The sequence below is a fragment of the Alosa pseudoharengus genome, unplaced genomic scaffold (assembly GCF_046254945.1).
Source record: "Alosa pseudoharengus isolate Yale_2024_CS ecotype anadromous, Long Island Sound unplaced genomic scaffold, YU_APseudo_1.1 YU_APseudo_1.1_scf_6, whole genome shotgun sequence".
NCBI classification, from domain to species: Eukaryota; Metazoa; Chordata; class Actinopteri; order Clupeiformes; family Clupeidae; genus Alosa; species Alosa pseudoharengus.
Genome location: NW_027468848.1, coordinates 12,691,873 through 12,715,528, shown reverse-complemented (window position 1 = coordinate 12,715,528; position 23,656 = coordinate 12,691,873). Strand labels below are relative to the sequence as shown.

Here is a 23,656-nt window from a genome sequence, read left to right as displayed (position 1 = left end):
TTTCTTTCGGAAAGAAGGGCTCGTCCGGGAGTTGAACCCGGGACCTCTCGCACCCAAAGCGAGAATCATACCCCTAGACCAACGAGCCAAGGCCAAGGGTACCTTTTATTCGGTGCCTTTCTTCACACAAATATTTAGAGTGGTCTGTAGGGAAGACCAATATTTCAGCTTGGTTCCACTGCGCATCAACATTTCCTAAAGTAAGTCCTGGGTAACAAACTGCAGCAGTTCACCGGTGGCAGCTAGCAGCAAAAGTTGCAGAGTTTCACAGAACAGAGGGCTCGTCCGGGATTTGAAACCGGGACCTCTCGCACCCTAAGCGAGAATCATACCCCTAGACCAACGAGCCACGCTGCACAAACGCTTTTGTCGAGCGTTTTGTGCAGCAATATTTAGCTGAAAGGAAAGGCAGGTCGGGTGGTGTTGAGTTGCAGAAAAGCTGCCGGCTACATGCTGTACAGCAAAGGAGAGACAGTGCTGACACAAACACATGATACTGACAGAAAGTTGCGTGGGAAAGGGCTCTTCCGGGATTTGAACCCGGGACCTCTCGCACCCTAAGCGAGAATCATACCCCTAGACCAACGAGCCACGCTGCTCAAAAGCTTATGTCGAGCCTTCTGTGCAGCAATATTTATCTGAAAGGAAAGGGAGGTGTGGTGGTGTTTAGTTGCAGAAAAGCTGCCGGCTATATGCTGTACAGCAAAGGTGAGACAGTGCTGACACAAGCACATGATAATGACAAATATTTCGGTGGGGAAGGGCTCGTCCGGGATTTGAACCCGGGACCTCTCGCACCCTAAGCGAGAATCATACCCCTAGACCAACGAGCCTTGACTGGCTATGAATTTAGTTGAAAAAAACAACAACATAATTTTCTAGATCACTGACGAGAGTTGAAAATTAACACATTTCAATGAAATGCACCTATAACGCCTGCGGGCTCGTCCTGGATTTTGACCCGGGACCTCTCGCACCCAAAGCGATAATCATTCCCCTAGAACAACAAGCCCCAATGTGATGGCTACGGGGGAAAAAATAAACATCCAACTGAGGCTAAATCTCCACAGCACAAAGGCGTTAGACAGTGAGGCCGACAAAGAATTGGTGAGGAAGCACAAAAGGGCTCGTCCGGGATTTGAACCCGGGACCTCTCGCACCCAAAGCGAGAATCATACCCCTAGACCAACGAGCCGCTGAGTGCTCTCCTGGGTCTTATTTGGTCGGGACCCCTTGCAGGCCTGAGCAAGTAAAAAATCTGGTTCAAAATTGGCTCTTTTCCTTCAATGCTAACAAAAGAGTTTTGTCTTTGTTTGTTTCGTTAGCGTCGATTCTTGCAGTGAAGTCTGGCGTTTCTTTCGGAAAGAAGGGCTCGTCCGGGAGTTGAACCCGGGACCTCTCGCACCCAAAGCGAGAATCATACCCCTAGACCAACGAGCCAAGGCCAAGGGTACCTTTTATTCGGTGCCTTTCTTCACACAAATATTTAGAGTGGTCTGTAGGGAAGACCAATATTTCAGCTTGGTTCCACTGCGCATCAACATTTCCTAAAGTAAGTCCTGGGTAACAAACTGCAGCAGTTCACCGGTGGCAGCTAGCAGCAAAAGTTGCAGAGTTTCACAGAACAGAGGGCTCGTCCGGGATTTGAAACCGGGACCTCTCGCACCCTAAGCGAGAATCATACCCCTAGACCAACGAGCCACGCTGCACAAACGCTTTTGTCGAGCGTTTTGTGCAGCAATATTTAGCTGAAAGGAAAGGCAGGTCGGGTGGTGTTGAGTTGCAGAAAAGCTGCCGGCTACATGCTGTACAGCAAAGGAGAGACAGTGCTGACACAAACACATGATACTGACAGAAAGTTGCGTGGGAAAGGGCTCTTCCGGGATTTGAACCCGGGACCTCTCGCACCCTAAGCGAGAATCATACCCCTAGACCAACGAGCCACGCTGCTCAAAAGCTTATGTCGAGCCTTCTGTGCAGCAATATTTATCTGAAAGGAAAGGGAGGTGTGGTGGTGTTTAGTTGCAGAAAAGCTGCCGGCTATATGCTGTACAGCAAAGGTGAGACAGTGCTGACACAAGCACATGATAATGACAAATATTTCGGTGGGGAAGGGCTCGTCCGGGATTTGAACCCGGGACCTCTCGCACCCTAAGCGAGAATCATACCCCTAGACCAACGAGCCTTGACTGGCTATGAATTTAGTTGAAAAAAACAACAACATAATTTTCTAGATCACTGACGAGAGTTGAAAATTAACACATTTCAATGAAATGCACCTATAACGCCTGCGGGCTCGTCCTGGATTTTGACCCGGGACCTCTCGCACCCAAAGCGATAATCATTCCCCTAGAACAACAAGCCCCAATGTGATGGCTACGGGGGAAAAAATAAACATCCAACTGAGGCTAAATCTCCACAGCACAAAGGCGTTAGACAGTGAGGCCGACAAAGAATTGGTGAGGAAGCACAAAAGGGCTCGTCCGGGATTTGAACCCGGGACCTCTCGCACCCAAAGCGAGAATCATACCCCTAGACCAACGAGCCGCTGAGTGCTCTCCTGGGTCTTATTTGGTCAGGACCCCTTGCAGGCCTGAGCAAGTAAAAAATCTGGTTCAAAATTGGCTCTTTTCCTTCAATGCTAACAAAAAAGTTTCGTCTTTGTTTGTTTCGTTAGCGTCGATTCTTGCAGTGAAGTCTGGCGTTTCTTTCGGAAAGAAGGGCTCGTCCGGGAGATGAACCCGGGACCTCTCGCACCCGAAGCGAGAATCATACCCCTAGACCAACGAGCCTGGGCCAAGGGTACCTTTTATTCGGTGCCTTTCTTCACACAAATATTTAGAGTGGTCTGCAGGGAAGACCAATATTTCAGCTTGGTTCCACTGCGCATCAACATTTCCTAAAGTAAGTCCTGGGTAACAAACTGCAGCAGTTCACCGGTGGCAGCTAGCAGCAAAAGTTGCAGAGTTTCACAGAACAGAGGGCTCGTCCGGGATTTGAAACCGGGACCTCTCGCACCCTAAGCGAGAATCATACCCCTAGACCAACGAGCCATGCTGCACAAACGCTTTTGTCGAGCGTTTTGTGCAGCAATATTTAGCTGAAAGGAAAGGCAGGTCGGGTGGTGTTGAGTTGCAGAAAAGCTGCCAGCTACATGCTGTACAGCAAAGGAGAGACAGTGCTGACACAAACACATGATACTGACAGAAAGTTGCGTGGGAAAGGGCTCTTCCGGGATTTGAACCCGGGACCTCTCGCACCCTAAGCGAGAATCATACCCCTAGACCAACGAGCCACGCTGCTCAAAAGCTTATGTCGAGCCTTCTGTGCAGCAATATTTATCTGAAAGGAAAGGGAGGTGTGGTGGTGTTTAGTTGCAGAAAAGCTGCCGGCTATATGCTGTACAGCAAAGGTGAGACAGTGCTGACACAAGCACATGATAATGACAAATATTTCGGTGGGGAAGGGCTCGTCCGGGATTTGAACCCGGGACCTCTCGCACCCTAAGCGAGAATCATACCCCTAGACCAACGAGCCTTGACTGGCTACGAATTTAGTTGAAAAAAACAACAACATAATTTTCTAGATCACTGACGAGAGTTGAAAATTAACACATTTCAATGAAATGCACCTATAACGCCTGCGGGCTCGTCCTGGATTTTGACCCGGGACCTCTCGCACCCAAAGCGATAATCATTCCCCTAGAACAACAAGCCCCAATGTGATGGCTACGGGGGAAAAAATAAACATCCAACTGAGGCTAAATCTCTACAGCACAAAGGCGTTAGACAGTGAGGCCGACAAAGAATTGGTGAGGAAGCACAAAAGGGCTCGTCCGGGATTTGAACCCGGGACCTCTCGCACCCAAAGCGAGAATCACACCCCTAGACCAACGAGTCGCTGAGTGCTCTCCTGGGTCTTATTTGGTCAGGACCCCTTGCAGGCCTGAGCAAGTAAAAAATCTGGTTCAAAATTGGCTCTTTTCCTTCAATGCTAACAAAAAAGTTTCGTCTTTGTTTGTTTCGTTAGCGTCGATTCTTGCAGTGAAGTCTGGCGTTTCTTTCGGAAAGAAGGGCTCGTCCGGGAGTTGAACCCGGGACCTCTCGCACCCTAAGCGAGAATCATACCCCTAGACCAACGAGCCACGCTGCACAAACGCTTTTGTCGAGCGTTTTGTGCAGCAATATTTAGCTGAAAGGAAAGGCAGGTCGGGTGGTGTTGAGTTGCAGAAAAGCTGCCGGCTACATGCTGTACAGCAAAGGAGAGACAGTGCTGACACAAACACATGATACTGACAGAAAGTTGCGTGGGAAAGGGCTCTTCCTGGATTTGAACCCGGGACCTCTCGCACCCAAAGCGATAATCATTCCCCTAGAACAACAAGCCCCAATGTGATGGCTACGGGGGAAAAAATAAACATCCAACTGAGGCTAAATCTCCACAGCACAAAGGCGTTAGACAGTGAGGCCGACAAAGAATTGGTGAGGAAGCACAAAAGGGCTCGTCCGGGATTTGAACCCGGGACCTCTCGCACCCAAAGCGAGAATCATACCCCTAGACCAACGAGCCGCTGAGTGCTCTCCTGGGTCTTATTTGGTCAGGACCCCTTGCAGGCCTGAGCAAGTAAAAAATCTGGTTCAAAATTGGCTCTTTTCCTTCAATGCTAACAAAAAAGTTTCGTCTTTGTTTGTTTCGTTAGCGTCGATTCTTGCAGTGAAGTCTGGCGTTTCTTTCGGAAAGAAGGGCTCGTCCGGGAGTTGAACCCGGGACCTCTCGCACCCGAAGCGAGAATCATACCCCTAGACCAACGAGCCTGGGCCAAGGGTACCTTTTATTCGGGGCCTTTCTTCACACAAATATTTAGAGTGGTCTGCAGGGAAGACCAATATTTCAGCTTGGTTCCACTGCGCATCAACATTTCCTAAAGTAAGTCCTGGGTAACAAACTGCAGCAGTTCACCGGTGGCAGCTAGCAGCAAAAGTTGCAGAGTTTCACAGAACAGAGGGCTCGTCCGGGATTTGAAACCGGGACCTCTCGCACCCTAAGCGAGAATCATACCCCTAGACCAACGAGCCACGCTGCACAAACGCTTTTGTCGAGCGTTTTGTGCAGCAATATTTAGCTGAAAGGAAAGGCAGGTCGGGTGGTGTTGAGTTGCAGAAAAGCTGCCGGCTACATGCTGTACAGCAAAGGAGAGACAGTGCTGACACAAACACATGATACTGACAGAAAGTTGCGTGGGAAAGGGCTCTTCCGGGATTTGAACCCGGGACCTCTCGCACCCTAAGCGAGAATCATACCCCTAGACCAACGAGCCACGCTGCTCAAAAGCTTATGTCGAGCCTTCTGTGCAGCAATATTTATCTGAAAGGAAAGGGAGGTGTGGTGGTGTTTAGTTGCAGAAAAGCTGCCGGCTATATGCTGTACAGCAAAGGTGAGACAGTGCTGACACAAGCACATGATAATGACAAATATTTCGGTGGGGAAGGGCTCGTCCGGGATTTGAACCCGGGACCTCTCGCACCCTAAGCGAGAATCATACCCCTAGACCAACGAGCCTTGACTGGCTATGAATTTAGTTGAAAAAAACAACAACATAATTTTCTAGATCACTGACGAGAGTTGAAAATTAACACATTTCAATGAAATGCACCTATAACGCCTGCGGGCTCGTCCTGGATTTTGACCCGGGACCTCTCGCACCCAAAGCGATAATCATTCCCCTAGAACAACAAGCCCCAATGTGATGGCTACGGGGGAAAAAATAAACATCCAACTGAGGCTAAATCTCCACAGCACAAAGGCGTTAGACAGTGAGGCCGACAAAGAATTGGTGAGGAAGCACAAAAGGGCTCGTCCGGGATTTGAACCCGGGACCTCTCGCACCCAAAGCGAGAATCATACCCCTAGACCAACGAGCCGCTGAGTGCTCTCCTGGGTCTTTTTTGGTCAGGACCCCTTGCAGGCCTGAGCAAGTAAAAAATCTGGTTCAAAATTGGCTCTTTTCCTTCAATGCTAACAAAAAAGTTTCGTCTTTGTTTGTTTCGTTAGCGTCGATTCTTGCAGTGAAGTCTGGCGTTTCTTTCGGAAAGAAGGGCTCGTCCTGGAGTTGAACCCGGGACCTCTCGCACCCGAAGCGAGAATCATACTCCTAGACCAACGAGCCTGGGCCAAGGGTACCTTTTATTCGGTGCCTTTCTTCACACAAATATTTAGAGTGGTCTGCAGGGAAGACCAATATTTCAGCTTGGTTCCACTGCGCATCAACATTTCCTAAAGTAAGTCCTGGGTAACAAACTGCAGCAGTTCACCGGTGGCAGCTAGCAGCAAAAGTTGCAGAGTTTCACAGAACAGAGGGCTCGTCCGGGATTTGAAACCGGGACCTCTCGCACCCTAAGCGAGAATAATCATACCCCTAGACCAACGAGCCACGCTGCACAAACGCTTTTGTCGAGCGTTTTGTGCAGCAATATTTAGCTGAAAGGAAAGGCAGGTCGGGTGGTGTTGAGTTGCAGAAAAGCTGCCAGCTACATGCTGTACAGCAAAGGAGAGACAGTGCTGACACAAACACATGATACTGACAGAAAGTTGCGTGGGAAAGGGCTCTTCCGGGATTTGAACCCGGGACCTCTCGCACCCTAAGCGAGAATCATACCCCTAGACCAACGAGCCACGCTGCTCAAAAGCTTATGTCGAGCCTTCTGTGCAGCAATATTTATCTGAAAGGAAAGGGAGGTGTGGTGGTGTTTAGTTGCAGAAAAGCTGCCGGCTATATGCTGTACAGCAAAGGTGAGACAGTGCTGACACAAGCACATGATAATGACAAATATTTCGGTGGGGAAGGGCTCGTCCGGGATTTGAACCCGGGACCTCTCGCACCCTAAGCGAGAATCATACCCCTAGACCAACGAGCCTTGACTGGCTATGAATTTAGTTGAAATAAACAACAACATAATTTTCTAGATCACTGACGAGAGTTGAAAATTAACACATTTCAATGAAATGCACCTATAACGCCTGCGGGCTCGTCCTGGATTTGAACCCGGGACCTCTCGCACCCAAAGCGATAATCATTCCCCTAGAACAACAAGCCCCAATGTGATGGCTACGGGGGAAAAAATAAACATCCAACTGAGGCTAAATCTCCACAGCACAAAGGCGTTAGACAGTGAGGCCGACAAAGAATTGGTGAGGAAGCACAAAAGGGCTCGTCCGGGATTTGAACCCGGGACCTCTCGCACCCAAAGCGAGAATCATACCCCTAGACCAACGAGCCACGCTGCACAAACGCTTTTGTCGAGCGTTTTGTGCAGCAATATTTAGCTGAAAGGAAAGGCAGGTCGGGTGGTGTTGAGTTGCAGAAAAGCTGCCGGCTACATGCTGTACAGCAAAGGAGAGACAGTGCTGACACAAACACATGATACTGACAGAAAGTTGCGTGGGAAAGGGCTCTTCCGGGATTTGAACCCGGGACCTCTCGCACCCAAAGCGATAATCATTCCCCTAGAACAACAAGCCCCAATGTGATGGCTACGGGGGAAAAAATAAACATCCAACTGAGGCTAAATCTCCACAGCACAAAGGCTTTAGACAGTGAGGCCGACAAAGAATTGGTGAGGAAGCACAAAAGGGCTCGTCCGGGATTTGAACCCGGGACCTCTCGCACCCAAAGCGAGAATCATACCCCTAGACCAACGAGCCGCTGAGTGCTCTCCTGGGTCTTATTTGGTCAGGACCCCTTGCAGGCCTGAGCAAGTAAAAAATCTGGTTCAAAATTGGCTCTTTTCCTTCAATGCTAACAAAAAAGTTTCGTCTTTGTTTGTTTCGTTAGCGTCGATTCTTGCAGTGAAGTCTGGCGTTTCTTTCGGAAAGAAGGGCTCGTCCGGGAGTTGAACCCGGGACCTCCCGCACCCGAAGCGAGAATCATACCCCTAGACCAACGAGCCAGGGCCAAGGGTACCTTTTATTCGGTGCCTTTCTTCACACAAATATTTAGAGTGGTCTGCAGGGAAGACCAATATTTCAGCTTGGTTCCACTGCGCATCAACATTTCCTAAAGTTAGTCCTGGGTAACAAACTGCAGCAGTTCACCGGTGGCAGCTAGCAGCAAAAGTTGCAGAGTTTCACAGAACAGAGGGCTCGTCCGGGATTTGAAACCGGGACCTCTCGCACCCTAAGCGAGAATCATACCCCTAGACCAACGAGCCACGCTGCACAAACGCTTTTGTCGAGCGTTTTGTGCAGCAATATTTAGCTGAAAGGAAAGGCAGGTCGGGTGGTGTTGAGTTGCAGAAAAGCTGCCGGCTACATGCTGTACAGCAAAGGAGAGACAGTGCTGACACAAACACATGATACTGACAGAAAGTTGCGTGGGAAAGGGCTCTTCCGGGATTTGAACCCGGGACCTCTCGCACCCTAAGCGAGAATCATACCCCTAGACCAACGAGCCACGCTGCTCAAAAGCTTATGTCGAGCCTTCTGTGCAGCAATATTTATCTGAAAGGAAAGGGAGGTGTGGTGGTGTTTAGTTGCAGAAAAGCTGCCGGCTATATGCTGTACAGCAAAGGTGAGACAGTGCTGACACAAGCACATGATAATGACAAATATTTCGGTGGGGAAGGGCTCGTCCGGGATTTGAACCCGGGACCTCTCGCACCCTAAGCGAGAATCATACCCCTAGACCAACGAGCCTTGACTGGCTATGAATTTAGTTGAAAAAAACAACAACATAATTTTCTAGATCACTGACGAGAGTTGAAAATTAACACATTTCAATGAAATGCACCTATAACGCCTGCGGGCTCGTCCTGGATTTTGACCCGGGACCTCTCGCACCCAAAGCGATAATCATTCCCCTAGAACAACAAGCCCCAGTGTGATGGCTACGGGGGAAAAAATAAACATCCAACTGAGGCTAAATCTCCACAGCACAAAGGCGTTAGACAGTGAGGCCGACAAAGAATTGGTGAGGAAGCACAAAAGGGCTCGTCCGGGATTTGAACCCGGGACCTCTCGCACCCAAAGCGAGAATCATACCCCTAGACCAACGAGTCGCTGAGTGCTCTCCTGGGTCTTATTTGGTCAGGACCCCTTGCAGGCCTGAGCAAGTAAAAAATCTGGTTCAAAATTGGCTCTTTTCCTTCAATGCTAACAAAAAAGTTTCGTCTTTGTTTGTTTCGTTAGCGTCGATTCTTGCAGTGAAGTCTGGCGTTTCTTTCGGAAAGAAGGGCTCGTCCGGGAGTTGAACCCGGGACCTCTCGCACCCTAAGCGAGAATCATACCCCTAGACCAACGAGCCACGCTGCACAAACGCTTTTGTCGAGCGTTTTGTGCAGCAATATTTAGCTGAAAGGAAAGGCAGGTCGGGTGGTGTTGAGTTGCAGAAAAGCTGCCGGCTACATGCTGTACAGCAAAGGAGAGACAGTGCTGACACAAACACATGATACTGACAGAAAGTTGCGTGGGAAAGGGCTCTTCCGGGATTTGAACCCGGGACCTCTCGCACCCAAAGCGATAATCATTCCCCTAGAACAACAAGCCCCAATGTGATGGCTACGGGGGAAAAAATAAACATCCAACTGAGGCTAAATCTCCACAGCACAAAGGCTTTAGACAGTGAGGCCGACAAAGAATTGGTGAGGAAGCACAAAAGGGCTCGTCCGGGATTTGAAGCCGGGACCTCTCGCACCCAAAGCGAGAATCATACCCCTAGACCAACGAGCCGCTGAGTGCTCTCCTCGGTCTTATTTGGTCAGGACCCCTTGCAGGCCTGAGCAAGTAAAAAATCTGGTTCAAAATTGGCTTTTTTCCTTCAATGCTAACAAAAGAGTTTCGTCTTTGTTTGTTTCGTTAGCGTCGATTCTTGCAGTGAAGTCTGGCGTTTCTTTCGGAAAGAAGGGCTCATCCGGGAGTTGAACCTGGGACCTCTCGCACCCAAAGCGAGAATCATACCCCTAGACCAACGAGCCAAGGCCAAGGGTACCTTTTATTCGGTACCTTTCTTCACACAAATATTTAGAGTGGTCTGCAGGGAAGACCAATATTTCAGCTTGGTTCCACTGCGCATCAACATTTCCTAAAGTAAGTCCTGGGTAACAAACTGCAGCAGTTCACCGGTGGCAGCTAGCAGCAAAAGTTGCAGAGTTTCACAGAACAGAGGGCTCGTCCGGGATTTGAACCCGGGACCTCTCGCACCCTAAGCGAGAATCATACCCCTAGACCAACGAGCCACGCTGCACAAACGCTTTTGTCGAGCGTTTTGTGCAGCAATATTTAGCTGAAAGGAAAGGCAGGTCGGGTGGTGTTGAGTTGCAGAAAAGCTGCCGGCTACATGCTGTACAGCAAAGGAGAGACAGTGCTGACACAAACAGATGATACTGACAGAAAGTTGCGTGGGAAAGGGCTCTTCCGGGATTTGAACCCAGGACCTCTCGCACCCTAAGCGAGAATCATACCCCTAGACCAACGAGCCACGCTGCTCAAAAGCTTATGTCGAGCCTTCTGTGCAGCAATATTTATCTGAAAGGAAAGGGAGGTGTGGTGGTGTTTAGTTGCAGAAAAGCTGCCGGCTATATGCTGTACAGCAAAGGTGAGACAGTGCTGACACAAGCACATGATAATGACAAATATTTCGGTGGGGAAGGGCTCGTCCGGGATTTGAACCTGGGACCTCTCGCACCCTAACCGAGAATCATACCCCTAGACCAACGAGCCTTGACTGGCTATGAATTTAGTTGAAAAAAACAACAACATAATTTTCTAGATCACTGACGAGAGTTGAAAATTAACACATTTCAATGAAATGCACCTATAACGCCTGCGGGCTCGTCCTGGATTTTGACCCGGGACCTCTCGCACCCAAAGCGATAATCATTCCCCTAGAACAACAAGCCCCAATGTGATGGCTACGGGGGAAAAAATAAACATCCAACTGAGGCTAAATCTCCACAGCACAAAGGCGTTAGACAGTGAGGCCGACAAAGAATTGGTGGGGAAGCACAAAAGGGCTCGTCCGGGATTTGAACCCGGGACCTCTCGCACCCAAAGCGAGAATCATACCCCTAGACCAACGAGCCGCTGAGTGCTCTCCTGGGTCTTATTTGGTCAGGACCCCTTGCAGGCCTGAGCAAGTAAGAAATCTGGTTCAAAATTGGCTCTTTTCCTTCAATGCTAACAAAAAAGTTTCGTCTTTGTTTGTTTCGTTAGCGTCGATTCTTGCAGTGAAGTCTGGCGTTTCTTTCGGAAAGAAGGGCTCGTCCGGGAGTTGAACCCGGGACCTCTCGCACCCGAAGCGAGAATCATACCCCTAGACCAACGAGCCTGGGCCAAGGGTACCTTTTATTGGGTGCCTTTCTTCACACAAATATTTAGAGTGGTCTGCAGGTAAGACCAATATTTCAGCTTGGTTCCACTGCGCATCAACATTTCCTAAAGTAAGTCCTGGGTAACAAACTGCAGCAGTTCACCGGTGGCAGCTAGCAGCAAAAGTTGCAGAGTTTCACAGAACAGAGGGCTCGTCCGGGATTTGAAACCGGGACCTCTCGCACCCTAAGCGAGAATCATACCCCTAGACCAACGAGCCACGCTGCACAAACGCTTTTGTCGAGCGTTTTGTGCAGCAATATTTAGCTGAAAGGAAAGGCAGGTCGGGTGGTGTTGAGTTGCAGAAAAGCTGCCGGCTACATGCTGTACAGCAAAGGAGAGACAGTGCTGACACAAACACATGATACTGACAGAAAGTTGCGTGGGAAAGGGCTCTTCCGGGATTTGAACCCGGGACCTCTCGCACGCTAAGCGAGAATCATACCCCTAGACCAACGAGCCACGCTGCTCAAAAGCTTATGTCGAGCCTTCTGTGCAGCAATATTTATCTGAAAGGAAAGGGAGGTGTGGTGGTGTTTAGTTGCAGAAAAGCTGCCGGCTATATGCTGTACAGCAAAGGTGAGACAGTGCTGACACAAGCACATGATAATGACAAATATTTCGGTGGGGAAGGGCTCGTCCGGGATTTGAACCTGGGACCTCTCGCACCCTAACCGAGAATCATACCCCTAGACCAACGAGCCTTGACTGGCTATGAATTTAGTTGAAAAAAACAACAACATAATTTTCTAGATCACTGACGAGAGTTGAAAATTAACACATTTCAATGAAATGCACCTATAACGCCTGCGGGCTCGTCCTGGATTTTGACCCGGGACCTCTCGCACCCAAAGCGATAATCATTCCCCTAGAACAACAAGCCCCAATGTGATGGCTACGGGGGAAAAAATAAACATCCAACTGAGGCTAAATCTCCACAGCACAAAGGCGTTAGACAGTGAGGCCGACAAAGAATTGGTGAGGAAGCACAAAAGGGCTCGTCCGGGATTTGAACCCGGGACCTCTCGCACCCAAAGCGAGAATCATACCCCTAGACCAACGAGCCGCTGAGTGCTCTCCTGGGTCTTATTTGGTCAGGACCCCTTGCAGGCCTGAGCAAGTAAGAAATCTGGTTCAAAATTGGCTCTTTTCCTTCAATGCTAACAAAAAAGTTTCGTCTTTGTTTGTTTCGTTAGCGTCGATTCTTGCAGTGAAGTCTGGCGTTTCTTTCGGAAAGAAGGGCTCGTCCGGGAGTTGAACCCGGGACCTCTCGCACCCGAAGCGAGAATCATACCCCTAGACCAACGAGCCTGGGCCAAGGGTACCTTTTATTGGGTGCCTTTCTTCACACAAATATTTAGAGTGGTCTGCAGGTAAGACCAATATTTCAGCTTGGTTCCACTGCGCATCAACATTTCCTAAAGTAAGTCCTGGGTAACAAACTGCAGCAGTTCACCGGTGGCAGCTAGCAGCAAAAGTTGCAGAGTTTCACAGAACAGAGGGCTCGTCCGGGATTTGAAACCGGGACCTCTCGCACCCTAAGCGAGAATCATACCCCTAGACCAACGAGCCACGCTGCACAAACGCTTTTGTCGAGCGTTTTGTGCAGCAATATTTAGCTGAAAGGAAAGGCAGGTCGGGTGGTGTTGAGTTGCAGAAAAGCTGCCGGCTACATGCTGTACAGCAAAGGAGAGACAGTGCTGACACAAACACATGATACTGACAGAAAGTTGCGTGGGAAAGGGCTCTTCCGGGATTTGAACCCGGGACCTCTCGCACGCTAAGCGAGAATCATACCCCTAGACCAACGAGCCACGCTGCTCAAAAGCTTATGTCGAGCCCTCTGTGCAGCAATATTTATCTGAAAGGAAAGGGAGGTGTGGTGGTGTTTAGTTGCAGAAAAGCTGCCGGCTATATGCTGTACAGCAAAGGTGAGACAGTGCTGACACAAGCACATGATAATGACAAATATTTCGGTGGGGAAGGGCTCGTCCGGGATTTGAACCCGGGACCTCTCGCACCCTAAGCGAGAATCATACCCCTAGACCAACGAGCCTTGACTGGCTATGAATTTAGTTGAAAAAAACAACAACATAATTTTCTAGATCACTGACGAGAGTTGAAAATTAACACATTTCAATGAAATGCACCTATAACGCCTGCGGGCTCGTCCTGGATTTGAACCCGGGACCTCTCGCACCCAAAGCGATAATCATTCCCCTAGAACAACAAGCCCCAATGTGATGGCTACGGGAAAAAATAAACATCCAACTGAGGCTAAATCTCCACAGCACAAAGGCGTTAGACAGTGAGGCCGACAAAGAATTGGTGAGGAAGCACAAAAGGGCTCGTCCGGGATTTGAACCCGGGACCTCTCGCACCCAAAGCGAGAATCATACCCCTAGACCAACGAGCCGCTGAGTGCTCTCCTGGGTCTTATTTGGTCAGGACCCCTTGCAGGCCTGAGCAAGTAAAAAATCTGGTTCAAAATTGGCTCTTTTCCTTCAATGCTAACAAAAGAGTTTCGTCTTTGTTTGTTTCGTTAGCGTCGATTCTTGCAGTGATGTCTGGCGTTTCTTTCGGAAAGAAGGGCTCGTCCGGGAGTTGAACCCGGGACCTCTCGCACCCAAAGCGAGAATCATACCCCTAGACCAACGAGCCAAGGCCAAGGGTGCCTTTTATTCGGTGCCTTTCTTCACACAAATATTTAGAGTGGTCTGCAGGGAAGACCAATATTTCAGCTTGGTTCCACTGCGCATCAACATTTCCTAAAGTAAGTCCTGGGTAACAAACTGCAGCAGTTCACCGGTGGCAGCTAGCAGCAAAAGTTGCAGAGTTTCACAGAACAGAGGGCTCGTCCGGGATTTGAACCCGGGACCTCTCGCACCCTAAGCGTGAATCATACCCCTAGACCAACGAGCCACGCTGCACAAACGCTTTTGTCGAGCGTTTTGTGCAGCAATATTTAGCTGAAAGGAAAGGCAGGTCGGGTGGTGTTGAGTTGCAGAAAAGCTGCCGGCTACATGCTGTACAGCAAAGGAGAGACAGTGCTGACACAAACACATGATACTGACAGAAAGTTGCGTGGGAAAGGGCTCTTCCGGGATTTGAACCCGGGACCTCTCGCACCCTAAGCGAGAATCATACCCCTAGACCAACGAGCCACGCTGCTCAAAAGCTTATGTCGAGCCTTCTGTGCAGCAATATTTAGCTGAAAGGAAAGGCAGGTCGGGTGGTGTTGAGTTGCAGAAAAGCTGCCGGCTACATGCTGTACAGCAAAGGTGAGACAGTGCTGACACAAGCACATGATAATGACAAATATTTCGGTGGGGAAGGGCTCGTCCGGGATTTGAACCCGGGACCTCTCGCACCCTAAGCGAGAATCATACCCCTAGACCAACGAGCCTTGACTGGCTATGAATTTAGTTGAAAAAAACAACAACATAATTTTCTAGATCACTGACGAGAGTTGAAAATTAACACATTTCAATGAAATGCACCTATAACGCCTGCGGGCTCGTCCTGGATTTTGACCCGGGACCTCTCGCACCCAAAGCGATAATCATTCCCCTAGAACAACAAGCCCCAATGTGATGGCTACGGGGGAAAAAATAAACATCCAACTGAGGCTAAATCTCCACAGCACAAAGGCGTTAGACAGTGAGGCCGACAAAGAATTGGTGAGGAAGCACAAAAGGGCTCGTCCGGGATTTGAACCCGGGACCTCTCGCACCCAAAGCGAGAATCATACCCCTAGACCAACGAGCCGCTGAGTGCTCTCCTGGGTCTTATTTGGTCAGGACCCCTTGCAGGCCTGAGCAAGTAAAAAATCTGGTTCAAAATTGGCTCTTTTCCTTCAATGCTAACAAAAAAGTTTCGTCTTTGTTTGTTTCGTTAGCGTCGATTCTTGCAGTGAAGTCTGGCGTTTCTTTCGGAAAGAAGGGCTCGTCCGGGAGTTGAACCCGGGACCTCTCGCACCCTAAGCGAGAATCATACCCCTAGACCAACAAGCCACGCTGCTCAAACGCTTTTGTCGAGCGTTTTGTGCAGCAATATTTAGCTGAAAGGAAAGGCAGGTCGGGTGGTGTTGAGTTGCAGAAAAGCTGCCGGCTACATGCTGTACAGCAAAGGAGAGACAGTGCTGACACAAACACATGATACTGACAGAAAGTTGCGTGGGAAAGGGCTCTTCCGGGATTTGAACCCGGGACCTCTCGCACCCAAAGCGATAATCATTCCCCTAGAACAACAAGCCCCAATGTGATGGCTACGGGGGAAAAAATAAACATCCAACTGAGGCTAAATCTCCACAGCACAAAGGCGTTAGACAGTGAGGCCGACAAAGAATTGGTGAGGAAGCACAAAAGGGCTCGTCCGGGATTTGAACCCGGGACCTCTCGCACCCAAAGCGAGAATCATACCCCTAGACCAACGAGCCGCTGAGTGCTCTCCTGGGTCTTATTTGGTCAGGACCCCTTGCAAGCCTGAGCAAGTAAAAAATCTGGTTCAAAATTGGCTCTTTTCCTTCAATGCTAACAAAAAAGTTTCGTCTTTGTTTGTTTCGTTAGCGTCGATTCTTGCAGTGAAGTCTGGCGTTTCTTTCGGAAAGAAGGGCTCGTCCGGGAGTTGAACCCGGGACCTCTCGCACCCGAAGCGAGAATCATACCCCTAGACCAACGAGCCTGGGCCAAGGGTACCTTTTATTCGGTGCCTTTCTTCACACAAATATTTAGAGTGGTCTGCAGGGAAGACCAATATTTCAGCTTGGTTCCACTGCGCATCAACATTTCCTAAAGTAAGTCCTGGGTAACAAACTGCAGCAGTTCACCGGTGGCAGCTAGCAGCAAAAGTTGCAGAGTTTCACAGAACAGAGGGCTCGTCCGGGATTTGAAACCGGGACCTCTCGCACCCTAAGCGAGAATCATACCCCTAGACCAACGAGCCACGCTGCACAAACGCTTTTGTCGAGCGTTTTGTGCAGCAATATTTAGCTGAAAGGAAAGGCAGGTCGGGTGGTGTTGAGTTGCAGAAAAGCTGCCGGCTACATGCTGTACAGCAAAGGAGAGACAGTGCTGACACAAACACATGATACTGACAGAAAGTTGCGTGGGAAAGGGCTCTTCCGGGATTTGAACCCGGGACCTCTCGCACCCTAAGCGAGAATCATACCCCTAGACCAACGAGCCACGCTGCTCAAAAGCTTATGTCGAGCCTTCTGTGCAGCAATATTTATCTGAAAGGAAAGGGAGGTGTGGTGGTGTTTAGTTGCAGAAAAGCTGCCGGCTATATGCTGTACAGCAAAGGTGAGACAGTGCTGACACAAGCACATGATAATGACAAATATTTCGGTGGGGAAGGGCTCGTCCGGGATTTGAACCCGGGACCTCTCGCACCCTAAGCGAGAATCATACCCCTAGACCAACGAGCCTTGACTGGCTATGAATTTAGTTGAAAAAAACAACAACATAATTTTCTAGATCACTGACGAGAGTTGAAAATTAACACATTTCAATGAAATGCACCTATAACGCCTGCGGGCTCGTCCTGGATTTTGACCCGGGACCTCTCGCACCCAAAGCGATAATCATTCCCCTAGAACAACAAGCCCCAATGTGATGGCTACGGGGGAAAAAATAAACATCCAACTGAGGCTAAATCTCCACAGCACAAAGGCGTTAGACAGTGAGGCCGACAAAGAATTGGTGAGGAAGCACAAAAGGGCTCGTCCGGGATTTGAACCCGGGACCTCTCGCACCCAAAGCGAGAATCATACCCCTAGACCAACGAGTCGCTGAGTGCTCTCTTGGGTCTTATTTGGTCAGGACCCCTTGCAGGCCTGAGCAAGTAAAAAATCTGGTTCAAAATTGGCTCTTTTCCTTCAATGCTAACAAAAAAGTTTCGTCTTTGTTTGTTTCGTTAGCGTCGATTCTTGCAGTGAAGTCTGGCGTTTCTTTCGGAAAGAAGGGCTCGTCCGGGAGTTGAACCCGGGACCTCTCGCACCCTAAGCGAGAATCATACCCCTAGACCAACGAGCCACGCTGCACAAACGCTTTTGTCGAGCGTTTTGTGCAGCAATATTTAGCTGAAAGGAAAGGCAGGTCGGGTGGTGTTGAGTTGCATAAAAGCTGCCGGCTACATGCTGTACAGCAAAGGAGAGACAGTGCTGACACAAACACATGATACTGACAGAAAGTTGCGTGGGAAAGGGCTCTTCCGGGATTTGAACCCGGGACCTCTCGCACCCAAAGCGATAATCATTCCCCTAGAACAACAAGCCCCAATGTGATGGCTACGGGGGAAAAAATAAACATCCAACTGAGGCTAAATCTCCACAGCACAAAGGCGTTAGACAGTGAGGCCGACAAAGAATTGGTGAGGAAGCACAAAAGGGCTCGTCCGGGATTTGAACCCGGGACCTCTCGCACCCAAAGCGAGAATCATACCCCTAGACCAACGAGCCGCTGAGTGCTCTCCTGGGTCTTATTTGGTCAGGACCCCTTGCAGGCCTGAGCAAGTAAAAAATCTGGTTCAAAATTGGCTCTTTTCCTTCAATGCTAACAAAAAAGTTTCGTCTTTGTTTGTTTCGTTAGCGTCGATTCTTGCAGTGAAGTCTGGCGTTTCTTTCGGAAAGAAGGGCTCGTCCGGGAGTTGAACCCGGGACCTCTCGCACCCGAAGCGAGAATCATACCCCTAGACCAACGAGCCTGGGCCAAGGGTACCTTTTATTCGGTGCCTTTCTTCACACAAATATTTAGAGTGGTCTGCAGGGAAGACCAATATTTCAGCTTGGTTCCACTGCGCATCAACATTTCCTAAAGTAAGTCCTGGGTAACAAACTGCAGCAGTTCACCGGTGGCAGCTAGCAGCAAAAGTTGCAGAGTTTCACAGAACAGAGGGCTCGTCCGGGATTTGAAACCGGGACCTCTCGCACCCTAAGCGAGAATCATACCCCTAGACCAACGAGCCACGCTGCACAAACGCTTTTGTCGAGCGTTTTGTGCAGCAATATTTAGCTGAAAGGAAAGGCAGGTCGGGTGGTGTTGAGTTGCAGAAAAGCTGCCGGCTACATGCTGTACAGCAAAGGAGAGACAGTGCTGACACAAACACATGATACTGACAGAAAGTTGCGTGGGAAAGGGCTCTTCCGGGATTTGAACCCGGGACCTCTCGCACCCAAAGCGATAATCATTCCCCTAGAACAACAAGCCCCAATGTGATGGCTACGGGGGAAAAAATAAACATCCAACTGAGGCTAAATCTCCACAGCACAAAGGCGTTAGACAGTGAGGCCGACAAAGAATTGGTGAGGAAGCACAAAAGGGCTCGTCCGGGATTTGAACCCGGGACCTCTCGCACCCAAAGCGAGAATCATACCCCTAGACCAACGAGCCGCTGAGTGCTCTCCTGGGTCTTATTTGGTCAGGACCCCTTGCAGGCCTGAGCAAGTAAAAAATCTGGTTCAAAATTGGCTCTTTTCCTTCAATGCTAACAAAAAAGTTTCGTCTTTGTTTGTTTCGTTAGCGTCGATTCTTGCAGTGAAGTCTGGCGTTTCTTTCGGAAAGAAGGGCTCGTCCGGGAGTTGAACCCGGGACCTCTCGCACCCGAAGCGAGAATCATACCCCTAGACCAACGAGCCTGGGCCAAGGGTACCTTTTATTCGGTGCCTTTCTTCACACAAATATTTAGAGTGGTCTGCAGGGAAGACCAATATTTCAGCTTGGTTCCACTGCGCATCAACATTTCCTAAAGTAAGTCCTGGGTAACAAACTGCAGCAGTTCACCGGTGGCAGCTAGCAGCAAAAGTTGCAGAGTTTCACAGAACAGAGGGCTCGTCCGGGATTTGAAACCGGGACCTCTCGCACCCTAAGCGAGAATCATACCCCTAGACCAACGAGCCACGCTGCACAAAAGCTTTTGTCGAGCGTTTTGTGCAGCAATATTTAGCTGAAAGGAAAGGCAGGTCGGGTGGTGTTGAGTTGCAGAAAAGCTGCCGGCTACATGCTGTACAGCAAAGGAGAGACAGTGCTGACACAAACACATGATACTGACAGAAAGTTGCGTGGGAAAGGGCTCTTCCGGGATTTGAACCCGGGAGCTCTCGCACCCTAAGCGAGAATCATACCCCTAGACCAACGAGCCACGCTGCTCAAAAGCTTATGTCGAGCCTTCTGTGCAGCAATATTTATCTGAAAGGAAAGGGAGGTGTGGTGGTGTTTAGTTGCAGAAAAGCTGCCGGCTATATGCTGTACAGCAAAGGTGAGACAGTGCTGACACAAGCACATGATAATGACAAATATTTCGGTGGGGAAGGGCTCGTCCGGGATTTGAACCCGGGACCTCTCGCACCCTAAGCGAGAATCATACCCCTAGACCAACGAGCCTTGACTGGCTATGAATTTAGTTGAAAAAAACAACAACATAATTTTCTAGATCACTGACGAGAGTTGAAAATTAACACATTTCAATGAAATGCACCTATAACGCCTGCGGGCTCGTCCTGGATTTTGACCCGGGACCTCTCGCACCCAAAGCGATAATCATTCCCCTAGAACAACAAGCCCCAATGTGATGGCTACGGGGGAAAAAATAAACATCCAACTGAGGCTAAATCTCCACAGCACAAAGGCGTTAGACAGTGAGGCCGACAAAGAATTGGTGAGGAAGCACAAAAGGGCTCGTCCGGGATTTGAACCCGGGACCTCTCGCACCCAAAGCGAGAATCATACCCCTAGACCAACGAGTCGCTGAGTGCTCTCTTGGGTCTTATTTGGTCAGGACCCCTTGCAGGCCTGAGCAAGTAAAAAATCTGGTTCAAAATTGGCTCTTTTCCTTCAATGCTAACAAAAAAGTTTCGTCTTTGTTTGTTTCGTTAGCGTCGATTCTTGCAGTGAAGTCTGGCGTTTCTTTCGGAAAGAAGGGCTCGTCCGGGAGTTGAACCCGGGACCTCTCGCACCCTAAGCGAGAATCATACCCCTAGACCAACGAGCCACGCTGCACAAACGCTTTTGTCGAGCGTTTTGTGCAGCAATATTTAGCTGAAAGGAAAGGCAGGTCGGGTGGTGTTGAGTTGCATAAAAGCTGCCGGCTACATGCTGTACAGCAAAGGAGAGACAGTGCTGACACAAACACATGATACTGACAGAAAGTTGCGTGGGAAAGGGCTCTTCCGGGATTTGAACCCGGGACCTCTCGCACCCAAAGCGATAATCATTCCCCTAGAACAACAAGCCCCAATGTGATGGCTACGGGGGAAAAAATAAACATCCAACTGAGGCTAAATCTCCACAGCACAAAGGCGTTAGACAGTGAGGCCGACAAAGAATTGGTGAGGAAGCACAAAAGGGCTCGTCCGGGATTTGAACCCGGGACCTCTCGCACCCAAAGCGAGAATCATACCCCTAGACCAACGAGCCGCTGAGTGCTCTCCTGGGTCTTATTTGGTCAGGACCCCTTGCAGGCCTGAGCAAGTAAAAAATCTGGTTCAAAATTGGCTCTTTTCCTTCAATGCTAACAAAAAAGTTTCGTCTTTGTTTGTTTCGTTAGCGTCGATTCTTGCAGTGAAGTATGGCGTTTCTTTCGGAAAGAAGGGCTCGTCCGGGAGTTGAACCCGGGACCTCTCGCACCCGAAGCGAGAATCATACCCCTAGACCAACGAGCCTGGGCCAAGGGTACCTTTTATTCGGTGCCTTTCTTCACACAAATATTTAGAGTGGTCTGCAGGGAAGACCAATATTTCAGCTTGGTTCCACTGCGCATCAACATTTCCTAAAGTAAGTCCTGGGTAACAAACTGCAGCAGTTCACCGGTGGCAGCTAGCAGCAAAAGTTGCAGAGTTTCACAGAACAGAGGGCTCGTCCGGGATTTGAAACCGGGACCTCTCGCACCCTAAGCGAGAATCATACCCCTAGACCAACGAGCCACGCTGCACAAAAGCTTTTGTCGAGCGTTTTGTGCAGCAATATTTAGCTGAAAGGAAAGGCAGGTCGGGTGGTGTTGAGTTGCAGAAAAGCTGCCGGCTACATGCTGTACAGCAAAGGAGAGACAGTGCTGACACAAACACATGATACTGACAGAAAGTTGCGTGGGAAAGGGCTCTTCCGGGATTTGAACCCGGGAGCTCTCGCACCCTAAGCGAGAATCATACCCCTAGACCAACGAGCCACGCTGCTCAAAAGCTTATGTCGAGCCTTCTGTGCAGCAATATTTATCTGAAAGGAAAGGGAGGTGTGGTGGTGTTTAGTTGCAGAAAAGCTGCCGGCTATATGCTGTACAGCAAAGGTGAGACAGTGCTGACACAAGCACATGATAATGACAAATATTTCGGTGGGGAAGGGCTCGTCCGGGATTTGAACCCGGGACCTCTCGCACCCTAAGCGAGAATCATACCCCTAGACCAACGAGCCTTGACTGGCTATGAATTTAGTTGAAAAAAACAACAACATAATTTTCTAGATCACTGACGAGAGTTGAAAATTAACACATTTCAATGAAATGCACCTATAACGCCTGCGGGCTCGTCCTGGATTTTGACCCGGGACCTCTCGCACCCAAAGCGATAATCATTCCCCTAGAACAACAAGCCCCAATGTGATGGCTACGGGGGAAAAAATAAACATCCAACTGAGGCTAAATCTCCACAGCACAAAGGCGTTAGACAGTGAGGCCGACAAAGAATTGGTGAGGAAGCACAAAAGGGCTCGTCCGGGATTTGAACCCGGGACCTCTCGCACCCAAAGCGAGAATCATACCCCTAGACCAACGAGTCGCTGAGTGCTCTCTTGGGTCTTATTTGGTCAGGACCCCTTGCAGGCCTGAGCAAGTAAAAAATCTGGTTCAAAATTGGCTCTTTTCCTTCAATGCTAACAAAAAAGTTTCGTCTTTGTTTGTTTCGTTAGCGTCGATTCTTGCAGTGAAGTCTGGCGTTTCTTTCGGAAAGAAGGGCTCGTCCGGGAGTTGAACCCGGGACCTCTCGCACCCTAAGCGAGAATCATACCCCTAGACCAACGAGCCACGCTGCACAAACGCTTTTGTCGAGCGTTTTGTGCAGCAATATTTAGCTGAAAGGAAAGGCAGGTCGGGTGGTGTTGAGTTGCATAAAAGCTGCCGGCTACATGCTGTACAGCAAAGGAGAGACAGTGCTGACACAAACACATGATACTGACAGAAAGTTGCGTGGGAAAGGGCTCTTCCGGGATTTGAACCCGGGACCTCTCGCACCCAAAGCGATAATCATTCCCCTAGAACAACAAGCCCCAATGTGATGGCTACGGGGGAAAAAATAAACATCCAACTGAGGCTAAATCTCCACAGCACAAAGGCGTTAGACAGTGAGGCCGACAAAGAATTGGTGAGGAAGCACAAAAGGGCTCGTCCGGGATTTGAACCCGGGACCTCTCGCACCCAAAGCGAGAATCATACCCCTAGACCAACGAGCCGCTGAGTGCTCTCCTGGGTCTTATTTGGTCAGGACCCCTTGCAGGCCTGAGCAAGTAAAAAATCTGGTTCAAAATTGGCTCTTTTCCTTCAATGCTAACAAAAAAGTTTCGTCTTTGTTTGTTTCGTTAGCGTCGATTCTTGCAGTGAAGTCTGGCGTTTCTTTCGGAAAGAAGGGCTCGTCCGGGAGTTGAACCCGGGACCTCTCGCACCCGAAGCGAGAATCATACCCCTAGACCAACGAGCCTGGGCCAAGGGTACCTTTTATTCGGTGCCTTTCTTCACACAAATATTTAGAGTGGTCTGCAGGGAAGACCAATATTTCAGCTTGGTTCCACTGCGCATCAACATTTCCTAAAGTAAGTCCTGGGTAACAAACTGCAGCAGTTCACCGGTGGCAGCTAGCAGCAAAAGTTGCAGAGTTTCACAGAACAGAGGGCTCGTCCGGGATTTGAAACCGGGACCTCTCGCACCCTAAGCGAGAATCATACCCCTAGACCAACGAGCCACGCTGCACAAAAGCTTTTGTCGAGCGTTTTGTGCAGCAATATTTAGCTGAAAGGAAAGGCAGGTCGGGTGGTGTTGAGTTGCAGAAAAGCTGCCGGCTACATGCTGTACAGCAAAGGAGAGACAGTGCTGACACAAACACATGATACTGACAGAAAGTTGCGTGGGAAAGGGCTCTTCCGGGATTTGAACCCGGGAGCTCTCGCACCCTAAGCGAGAATCATACCCCTAGACCAACGAGCCACGCTGCTCAAAAGCTTATGTCGAGCCTTCTGTGCAGCAATATTTATCTGAAAGGAAAGGGAGGTGTGGTGGTGTTTAGTTGCAGAAAAGCTGCCGGCTATATGCTGTACAG

At 49.5% G+C, this 23,656-nt stretch overlaps 76 non-coding genes across 76 annotated transcripts; all 76 read right to left on the bottom strand.

Moving 5' to 3' along the window:
- Positions 1 to 16: 16 nt before the first annotated feature.
- Positions 17 to 88, bottom strand: trnap-ugg (transfer RNA proline (anticodon UGG)). The gene has a single exon. It is a non-coding gene; the product is annotated as a tRNA-Pro (tRNA).
- Positions 89 to 277: 189 nt separating this feature from the next.
- Positions 278 to 349, bottom strand: trnap-agg (transfer RNA proline (anticodon AGG)). Its single transcript has one exon. It is a non-coding gene; the product is annotated as a tRNA-Pro (tRNA).
- Positions 350 to 519: 170 nt separating this feature from the next.
- trnap-agg (transfer RNA proline (anticodon AGG)) lies at positions 520 to 591 on the bottom strand. The gene has a single exon. It is a non-coding gene; the product is annotated as a tRNA-Pro (tRNA).
- Positions 592 to 761: 170 nt separating this feature from the next.
- On the bottom strand, positions 762 to 833 carry trnap-agg (transfer RNA proline (anticodon AGG)). The gene has a single exon. It is a non-coding gene; the product is annotated as a tRNA-Pro (tRNA).
- Positions 834 to 1,123: 290 nt separating this feature from the next.
- trnap-ugg (transfer RNA proline (anticodon UGG)) lies at positions 1,124 to 1,195 on the bottom strand. Its single transcript has one exon. It is a non-coding gene; the product is annotated as a tRNA-Pro (tRNA).
- A 173-nt stretch (positions 1,196 to 1,368) lies between these two features.
- On the bottom strand, positions 1,369 to 1,440 carry trnap-ugg (transfer RNA proline (anticodon UGG)). The gene has a single exon. It is a non-coding gene; the product is annotated as a tRNA-Pro (tRNA).
- Positions 1,441 to 1,629: 189 nt separating this feature from the next.
- On the bottom strand, positions 1,630 to 1,701 carry trnap-agg (transfer RNA proline (anticodon AGG)). Its single transcript has one exon. It is a non-coding gene; the product is annotated as a tRNA-Pro (tRNA).
- Positions 1,702 to 1,871: 170 nt separating this feature from the next.
- Positions 1,872 to 1,943, bottom strand: trnap-agg (transfer RNA proline (anticodon AGG)). Its single transcript has one exon. It is a non-coding gene; the product is annotated as a tRNA-Pro (tRNA).
- A 170-nt stretch (positions 1,944 to 2,113) lies between these two features.
- On the bottom strand, positions 2,114 to 2,185 carry trnap-agg (transfer RNA proline (anticodon AGG)). The gene has a single exon. It is a non-coding gene; the product is annotated as a tRNA-Pro (tRNA).
- Positions 2,186 to 2,475: 290 nt separating this feature from the next.
- Positions 2,476 to 2,547, bottom strand: trnap-ugg (transfer RNA proline (anticodon UGG)). Its single transcript has one exon. It is a non-coding gene; the product is annotated as a tRNA-Pro (tRNA).
- A 173-nt stretch (positions 2,548 to 2,720) lies between these two features.
- On the bottom strand, positions 2,721 to 2,792 carry trnap-cgg (transfer RNA proline (anticodon CGG)). Its single transcript has one exon. It is a non-coding gene; the product is annotated as a tRNA-Pro (tRNA).
- Positions 2,793 to 2,981: 189 nt separating this feature from the next.
- On the bottom strand, positions 2,982 to 3,053 carry trnap-agg (transfer RNA proline (anticodon AGG)). Its single transcript has one exon. It is a non-coding gene; the product is annotated as a tRNA-Pro (tRNA).
- A 170-nt stretch (positions 3,054 to 3,223) lies between these two features.
- On the bottom strand, positions 3,224 to 3,295 carry trnap-agg (transfer RNA proline (anticodon AGG)). Its single transcript has one exon. It is a non-coding gene; the product is annotated as a tRNA-Pro (tRNA).
- A 170-nt stretch (positions 3,296 to 3,465) lies between these two features.
- Positions 3,466 to 3,537, bottom strand: trnap-agg (transfer RNA proline (anticodon AGG)). Its single transcript has one exon. It is a non-coding gene; the product is annotated as a tRNA-Pro (tRNA).
- Positions 3,538 to 4,072: 535 nt separating this feature from the next.
- Positions 4,073 to 4,144, bottom strand: trnap-agg (transfer RNA proline (anticodon AGG)). Its single transcript has one exon. It is a non-coding gene; the product is annotated as a tRNA-Pro (tRNA).
- Positions 4,145 to 4,497: 353 nt separating this feature from the next.
- trnap-ugg (transfer RNA proline (anticodon UGG)) lies at positions 4,498 to 4,569 on the bottom strand. The gene has a single exon. It is a non-coding gene; the product is annotated as a tRNA-Pro (tRNA).
- Positions 4,570 to 4,742: 173 nt separating this feature from the next.
- trnap-cgg (transfer RNA proline (anticodon CGG)) lies at positions 4,743 to 4,814 on the bottom strand. Its single transcript has one exon. It is a non-coding gene; the product is annotated as a tRNA-Pro (tRNA).
- Positions 4,815 to 5,003: 189 nt separating this feature from the next.
- Positions 5,004 to 5,075, bottom strand: trnap-agg (transfer RNA proline (anticodon AGG)). Its single transcript has one exon. It is a non-coding gene; the product is annotated as a tRNA-Pro (tRNA).
- Positions 5,076 to 5,245: 170 nt separating this feature from the next.
- On the bottom strand, positions 5,246 to 5,317 carry trnap-agg (transfer RNA proline (anticodon AGG)). Its single transcript has one exon. It is a non-coding gene; the product is annotated as a tRNA-Pro (tRNA).
- A 170-nt stretch (positions 5,318 to 5,487) lies between these two features.
- Positions 5,488 to 5,559, bottom strand: trnap-agg (transfer RNA proline (anticodon AGG)). The gene has a single exon. It is a non-coding gene; the product is annotated as a tRNA-Pro (tRNA).
- A 290-nt stretch (positions 5,560 to 5,849) lies between these two features.
- On the bottom strand, positions 5,850 to 5,921 carry trnap-ugg (transfer RNA proline (anticodon UGG)). The gene has a single exon. It is a non-coding gene; the product is annotated as a tRNA-Pro (tRNA).
- Positions 5,922 to 6,600: 679 nt separating this feature from the next.
- Positions 6,601 to 6,672, bottom strand: trnap-agg (transfer RNA proline (anticodon AGG)). Its single transcript has one exon. It is a non-coding gene; the product is annotated as a tRNA-Pro (tRNA).
- A 170-nt stretch (positions 6,673 to 6,842) lies between these two features.
- trnap-agg (transfer RNA proline (anticodon AGG)) lies at positions 6,843 to 6,914 on the bottom strand. Its single transcript has one exon. It is a non-coding gene; the product is annotated as a tRNA-Pro (tRNA).
- A 290-nt stretch (positions 6,915 to 7,204) lies between these two features.
- On the bottom strand, positions 7,205 to 7,276 carry trnap-ugg (transfer RNA proline (anticodon UGG)). Its single transcript has one exon. It is a non-coding gene; the product is annotated as a tRNA-Pro (tRNA).
- A 353-nt stretch (positions 7,277 to 7,629) lies between these two features.
- Positions 7,630 to 7,701, bottom strand: trnap-ugg (transfer RNA proline (anticodon UGG)). The gene has a single exon. It is a non-coding gene; the product is annotated as a tRNA-Pro (tRNA).
- A 173-nt stretch (positions 7,702 to 7,874) lies between these two features.
- Positions 7,875 to 7,946, bottom strand: trnap-cgg (transfer RNA proline (anticodon CGG)). The gene has a single exon. It is a non-coding gene; the product is annotated as a tRNA-Pro (tRNA).
- Positions 7,947 to 8,135: 189 nt separating this feature from the next.
- On the bottom strand, positions 8,136 to 8,207 carry trnap-agg (transfer RNA proline (anticodon AGG)). The gene has a single exon. It is a non-coding gene; the product is annotated as a tRNA-Pro (tRNA).
- Positions 8,208 to 8,377: 170 nt separating this feature from the next.
- Positions 8,378 to 8,449, bottom strand: trnap-agg (transfer RNA proline (anticodon AGG)). The gene has a single exon. It is a non-coding gene; the product is annotated as a tRNA-Pro (tRNA).
- Positions 8,450 to 8,619: 170 nt separating this feature from the next.
- On the bottom strand, positions 8,620 to 8,691 carry trnap-agg (transfer RNA proline (anticodon AGG)). The gene has a single exon. It is a non-coding gene; the product is annotated as a tRNA-Pro (tRNA).
- Positions 8,692 to 8,981: 290 nt separating this feature from the next.
- trnap-ugg (transfer RNA proline (anticodon UGG)) lies at positions 8,982 to 9,053 on the bottom strand. Its single transcript has one exon. It is a non-coding gene; the product is annotated as a tRNA-Pro (tRNA).
- Positions 9,054 to 9,226: 173 nt separating this feature from the next.
- Positions 9,227 to 9,298, bottom strand: trnap-agg (transfer RNA proline (anticodon AGG)). The gene has a single exon. It is a non-coding gene; the product is annotated as a tRNA-Pro (tRNA).
- A 353-nt stretch (positions 9,299 to 9,651) lies between these two features.
- On the bottom strand, positions 9,652 to 9,723 carry trnap-ugg (transfer RNA proline (anticodon UGG)). Its single transcript has one exon. It is a non-coding gene; the product is annotated as a tRNA-Pro (tRNA).
- Positions 9,724 to 9,896: 173 nt separating this feature from the next.
- Positions 9,897 to 9,968, bottom strand: trnap-ugg (transfer RNA proline (anticodon UGG)). The gene has a single exon. It is a non-coding gene; the product is annotated as a tRNA-Pro (tRNA).
- A 189-nt stretch (positions 9,969 to 10,157) lies between these two features.
- On the bottom strand, positions 10,158 to 10,229 carry trnap-agg (transfer RNA proline (anticodon AGG)). The gene has a single exon. It is a non-coding gene; the product is annotated as a tRNA-Pro (tRNA).
- Positions 10,230 to 10,399: 170 nt separating this feature from the next.
- trnap-agg (transfer RNA proline (anticodon AGG)) lies at positions 10,400 to 10,471 on the bottom strand. Its single transcript has one exon. It is a non-coding gene; the product is annotated as a tRNA-Pro (tRNA).
- Positions 10,472 to 11,003: 532 nt separating this feature from the next.
- On the bottom strand, positions 11,004 to 11,075 carry trnap-ugg (transfer RNA proline (anticodon UGG)). Its single transcript has one exon. It is a non-coding gene; the product is annotated as a tRNA-Pro (tRNA).
- A 173-nt stretch (positions 11,076 to 11,248) lies between these two features.
- Positions 11,249 to 11,320, bottom strand: trnap-cgg (transfer RNA proline (anticodon CGG)). The gene has a single exon. It is a non-coding gene; the product is annotated as a tRNA-Pro (tRNA).
- Positions 11,321 to 11,509: 189 nt separating this feature from the next.
- trnap-agg (transfer RNA proline (anticodon AGG)) lies at positions 11,510 to 11,581 on the bottom strand. Its single transcript has one exon. It is a non-coding gene; the product is annotated as a tRNA-Pro (tRNA).
- Positions 11,582 to 11,751: 170 nt separating this feature from the next.
- Positions 11,752 to 11,823, bottom strand: trnaa-agc (transfer RNA alanine (anticodon AGC)). Its single transcript has one exon. It is a non-coding gene; the product is annotated as a tRNA-Ala (tRNA).
- Positions 11,824 to 12,355: 532 nt separating this feature from the next.
- Positions 12,356 to 12,427, bottom strand: trnap-ugg (transfer RNA proline (anticodon UGG)). Its single transcript has one exon. It is a non-coding gene; the product is annotated as a tRNA-Pro (tRNA).
- A 173-nt stretch (positions 12,428 to 12,600) lies between these two features.
- On the bottom strand, positions 12,601 to 12,672 carry trnap-cgg (transfer RNA proline (anticodon CGG)). The gene has a single exon. It is a non-coding gene; the product is annotated as a tRNA-Pro (tRNA).
- A 189-nt stretch (positions 12,673 to 12,861) lies between these two features.
- trnap-agg (transfer RNA proline (anticodon AGG)) lies at positions 12,862 to 12,933 on the bottom strand. Its single transcript has one exon. It is a non-coding gene; the product is annotated as a tRNA-Pro (tRNA).
- A 170-nt stretch (positions 12,934 to 13,103) lies between these two features.
- trnaa-agc (transfer RNA alanine (anticodon AGC)) lies at positions 13,104 to 13,175 on the bottom strand. Its single transcript has one exon. It is a non-coding gene; the product is annotated as a tRNA-Ala (tRNA).
- A 170-nt stretch (positions 13,176 to 13,345) lies between these two features.
- On the bottom strand, positions 13,346 to 13,417 carry trnap-agg (transfer RNA proline (anticodon AGG)). The gene has a single exon. It is a non-coding gene; the product is annotated as a tRNA-Pro (tRNA).
- A 288-nt stretch (positions 13,418 to 13,705) lies between these two features.
- trnap-ugg (transfer RNA proline (anticodon UGG)) lies at positions 13,706 to 13,777 on the bottom strand. The gene has a single exon. It is a non-coding gene; the product is annotated as a tRNA-Pro (tRNA).
- Positions 13,778 to 13,950: 173 nt separating this feature from the next.
- On the bottom strand, positions 13,951 to 14,022 carry trnap-ugg (transfer RNA proline (anticodon UGG)). Its single transcript has one exon. It is a non-coding gene; the product is annotated as a tRNA-Pro (tRNA).
- Positions 14,023 to 14,211: 189 nt separating this feature from the next.
- trnap-agg (transfer RNA proline (anticodon AGG)) lies at positions 14,212 to 14,283 on the bottom strand. Its single transcript has one exon. It is a non-coding gene; the product is annotated as a tRNA-Pro (tRNA).
- A 170-nt stretch (positions 14,284 to 14,453) lies between these two features.
- Positions 14,454 to 14,525, bottom strand: trnap-agg (transfer RNA proline (anticodon AGG)). Its single transcript has one exon. It is a non-coding gene; the product is annotated as a tRNA-Pro (tRNA).
- Positions 14,526 to 14,695: 170 nt separating this feature from the next.
- On the bottom strand, positions 14,696 to 14,767 carry trnap-agg (transfer RNA proline (anticodon AGG)). The gene has a single exon. It is a non-coding gene; the product is annotated as a tRNA-Pro (tRNA).
- Positions 14,768 to 15,057: 290 nt separating this feature from the next.
- trnap-ugg (transfer RNA proline (anticodon UGG)) lies at positions 15,058 to 15,129 on the bottom strand. The gene has a single exon. It is a non-coding gene; the product is annotated as a tRNA-Pro (tRNA).
- A 173-nt stretch (positions 15,130 to 15,302) lies between these two features.
- trnap-agg (transfer RNA proline (anticodon AGG)) lies at positions 15,303 to 15,374 on the bottom strand. The gene has a single exon. It is a non-coding gene; the product is annotated as a tRNA-Pro (tRNA).
- A 353-nt stretch (positions 15,375 to 15,727) lies between these two features.
- trnap-ugg (transfer RNA proline (anticodon UGG)) lies at positions 15,728 to 15,799 on the bottom strand. Its single transcript has one exon. It is a non-coding gene; the product is annotated as a tRNA-Pro (tRNA).
- Positions 15,800 to 15,972: 173 nt separating this feature from the next.
- trnap-cgg (transfer RNA proline (anticodon CGG)) lies at positions 15,973 to 16,044 on the bottom strand. Its single transcript has one exon. It is a non-coding gene; the product is annotated as a tRNA-Pro (tRNA).
- A 189-nt stretch (positions 16,045 to 16,233) lies between these two features.
- Positions 16,234 to 16,305, bottom strand: trnap-agg (transfer RNA proline (anticodon AGG)). The gene has a single exon. It is a non-coding gene; the product is annotated as a tRNA-Pro (tRNA).
- A 170-nt stretch (positions 16,306 to 16,475) lies between these two features.
- Positions 16,476 to 16,547, bottom strand: trnap-agg (transfer RNA proline (anticodon AGG)). Its single transcript has one exon. It is a non-coding gene; the product is annotated as a tRNA-Pro (tRNA).
- A 170-nt stretch (positions 16,548 to 16,717) lies between these two features.
- trnap-agg (transfer RNA proline (anticodon AGG)) lies at positions 16,718 to 16,789 on the bottom strand. The gene has a single exon. It is a non-coding gene; the product is annotated as a tRNA-Pro (tRNA).
- A 290-nt stretch (positions 16,790 to 17,079) lies between these two features.
- trnap-ugg (transfer RNA proline (anticodon UGG)) lies at positions 17,080 to 17,151 on the bottom strand. Its single transcript has one exon. It is a non-coding gene; the product is annotated as a tRNA-Pro (tRNA).
- Positions 17,152 to 17,324: 173 nt separating this feature from the next.
- Positions 17,325 to 17,396, bottom strand: trnap-agg (transfer RNA proline (anticodon AGG)). The gene has a single exon. It is a non-coding gene; the product is annotated as a tRNA-Pro (tRNA).
- Positions 17,397 to 17,749: 353 nt separating this feature from the next.
- On the bottom strand, positions 17,750 to 17,821 carry trnap-ugg (transfer RNA proline (anticodon UGG)). The gene has a single exon. It is a non-coding gene; the product is annotated as a tRNA-Pro (tRNA).
- Positions 17,822 to 17,994: 173 nt separating this feature from the next.
- Positions 17,995 to 18,066, bottom strand: trnap-cgg (transfer RNA proline (anticodon CGG)). Its single transcript has one exon. It is a non-coding gene; the product is annotated as a tRNA-Pro (tRNA).
- Positions 18,067 to 18,255: 189 nt separating this feature from the next.
- On the bottom strand, positions 18,256 to 18,327 carry trnap-agg (transfer RNA proline (anticodon AGG)). The gene has a single exon. It is a non-coding gene; the product is annotated as a tRNA-Pro (tRNA).
- A 353-nt stretch (positions 18,328 to 18,680) lies between these two features.
- Positions 18,681 to 18,752, bottom strand: trnap-ugg (transfer RNA proline (anticodon UGG)). Its single transcript has one exon. It is a non-coding gene; the product is annotated as a tRNA-Pro (tRNA).
- Positions 18,753 to 18,925: 173 nt separating this feature from the next.
- On the bottom strand, positions 18,926 to 18,997 carry trnap-cgg (transfer RNA proline (anticodon CGG)). The gene has a single exon. It is a non-coding gene; the product is annotated as a tRNA-Pro (tRNA).
- A 189-nt stretch (positions 18,998 to 19,186) lies between these two features.
- Positions 19,187 to 19,258, bottom strand: trnap-agg (transfer RNA proline (anticodon AGG)). The gene has a single exon. It is a non-coding gene; the product is annotated as a tRNA-Pro (tRNA).
- Positions 19,259 to 19,670: 412 nt separating this feature from the next.
- On the bottom strand, positions 19,671 to 19,742 carry trnap-agg (transfer RNA proline (anticodon AGG)). The gene has a single exon. It is a non-coding gene; the product is annotated as a tRNA-Pro (tRNA).
- A 290-nt stretch (positions 19,743 to 20,032) lies between these two features.
- Positions 20,033 to 20,104, bottom strand: trnap-ugg (transfer RNA proline (anticodon UGG)). The gene has a single exon. It is a non-coding gene; the product is annotated as a tRNA-Pro (tRNA).
- Positions 20,105 to 20,277: 173 nt separating this feature from the next.
- trnap-agg (transfer RNA proline (anticodon AGG)) lies at positions 20,278 to 20,349 on the bottom strand. Its single transcript has one exon. It is a non-coding gene; the product is annotated as a tRNA-Pro (tRNA).
- Positions 20,350 to 20,702: 353 nt separating this feature from the next.
- On the bottom strand, positions 20,703 to 20,774 carry trnap-ugg (transfer RNA proline (anticodon UGG)). Its single transcript has one exon. It is a non-coding gene; the product is annotated as a tRNA-Pro (tRNA).
- Positions 20,775 to 20,947: 173 nt separating this feature from the next.
- On the bottom strand, positions 20,948 to 21,019 carry trnap-cgg (transfer RNA proline (anticodon CGG)). Its single transcript has one exon. It is a non-coding gene; the product is annotated as a tRNA-Pro (tRNA).
- Positions 21,020 to 21,208: 189 nt separating this feature from the next.
- trnap-agg (transfer RNA proline (anticodon AGG)) lies at positions 21,209 to 21,280 on the bottom strand. The gene has a single exon. It is a non-coding gene; the product is annotated as a tRNA-Pro (tRNA).
- A 412-nt stretch (positions 21,281 to 21,692) lies between these two features.
- On the bottom strand, positions 21,693 to 21,764 carry trnap-agg (transfer RNA proline (anticodon AGG)). Its single transcript has one exon. It is a non-coding gene; the product is annotated as a tRNA-Pro (tRNA).
- Positions 21,765 to 22,054: 290 nt separating this feature from the next.
- trnap-ugg (transfer RNA proline (anticodon UGG)) lies at positions 22,055 to 22,126 on the bottom strand. The gene has a single exon. It is a non-coding gene; the product is annotated as a tRNA-Pro (tRNA).
- A 173-nt stretch (positions 22,127 to 22,299) lies between these two features.
- Positions 22,300 to 22,371, bottom strand: trnap-agg (transfer RNA proline (anticodon AGG)). The gene has a single exon. It is a non-coding gene; the product is annotated as a tRNA-Pro (tRNA).
- Positions 22,372 to 22,724: 353 nt separating this feature from the next.
- trnap-ugg (transfer RNA proline (anticodon UGG)) lies at positions 22,725 to 22,796 on the bottom strand. Its single transcript has one exon. It is a non-coding gene; the product is annotated as a tRNA-Pro (tRNA).
- A 173-nt stretch (positions 22,797 to 22,969) lies between these two features.
- On the bottom strand, positions 22,970 to 23,041 carry trnap-cgg (transfer RNA proline (anticodon CGG)). Its single transcript has one exon. It is a non-coding gene; the product is annotated as a tRNA-Pro (tRNA).
- A 189-nt stretch (positions 23,042 to 23,230) lies between these two features.
- trnap-agg (transfer RNA proline (anticodon AGG)) lies at positions 23,231 to 23,302 on the bottom strand. The gene has a single exon. It is a non-coding gene; the product is annotated as a tRNA-Pro (tRNA).
- Between the last annotated feature and the right edge of the window lie 354 nt (positions 23,303 to 23,656).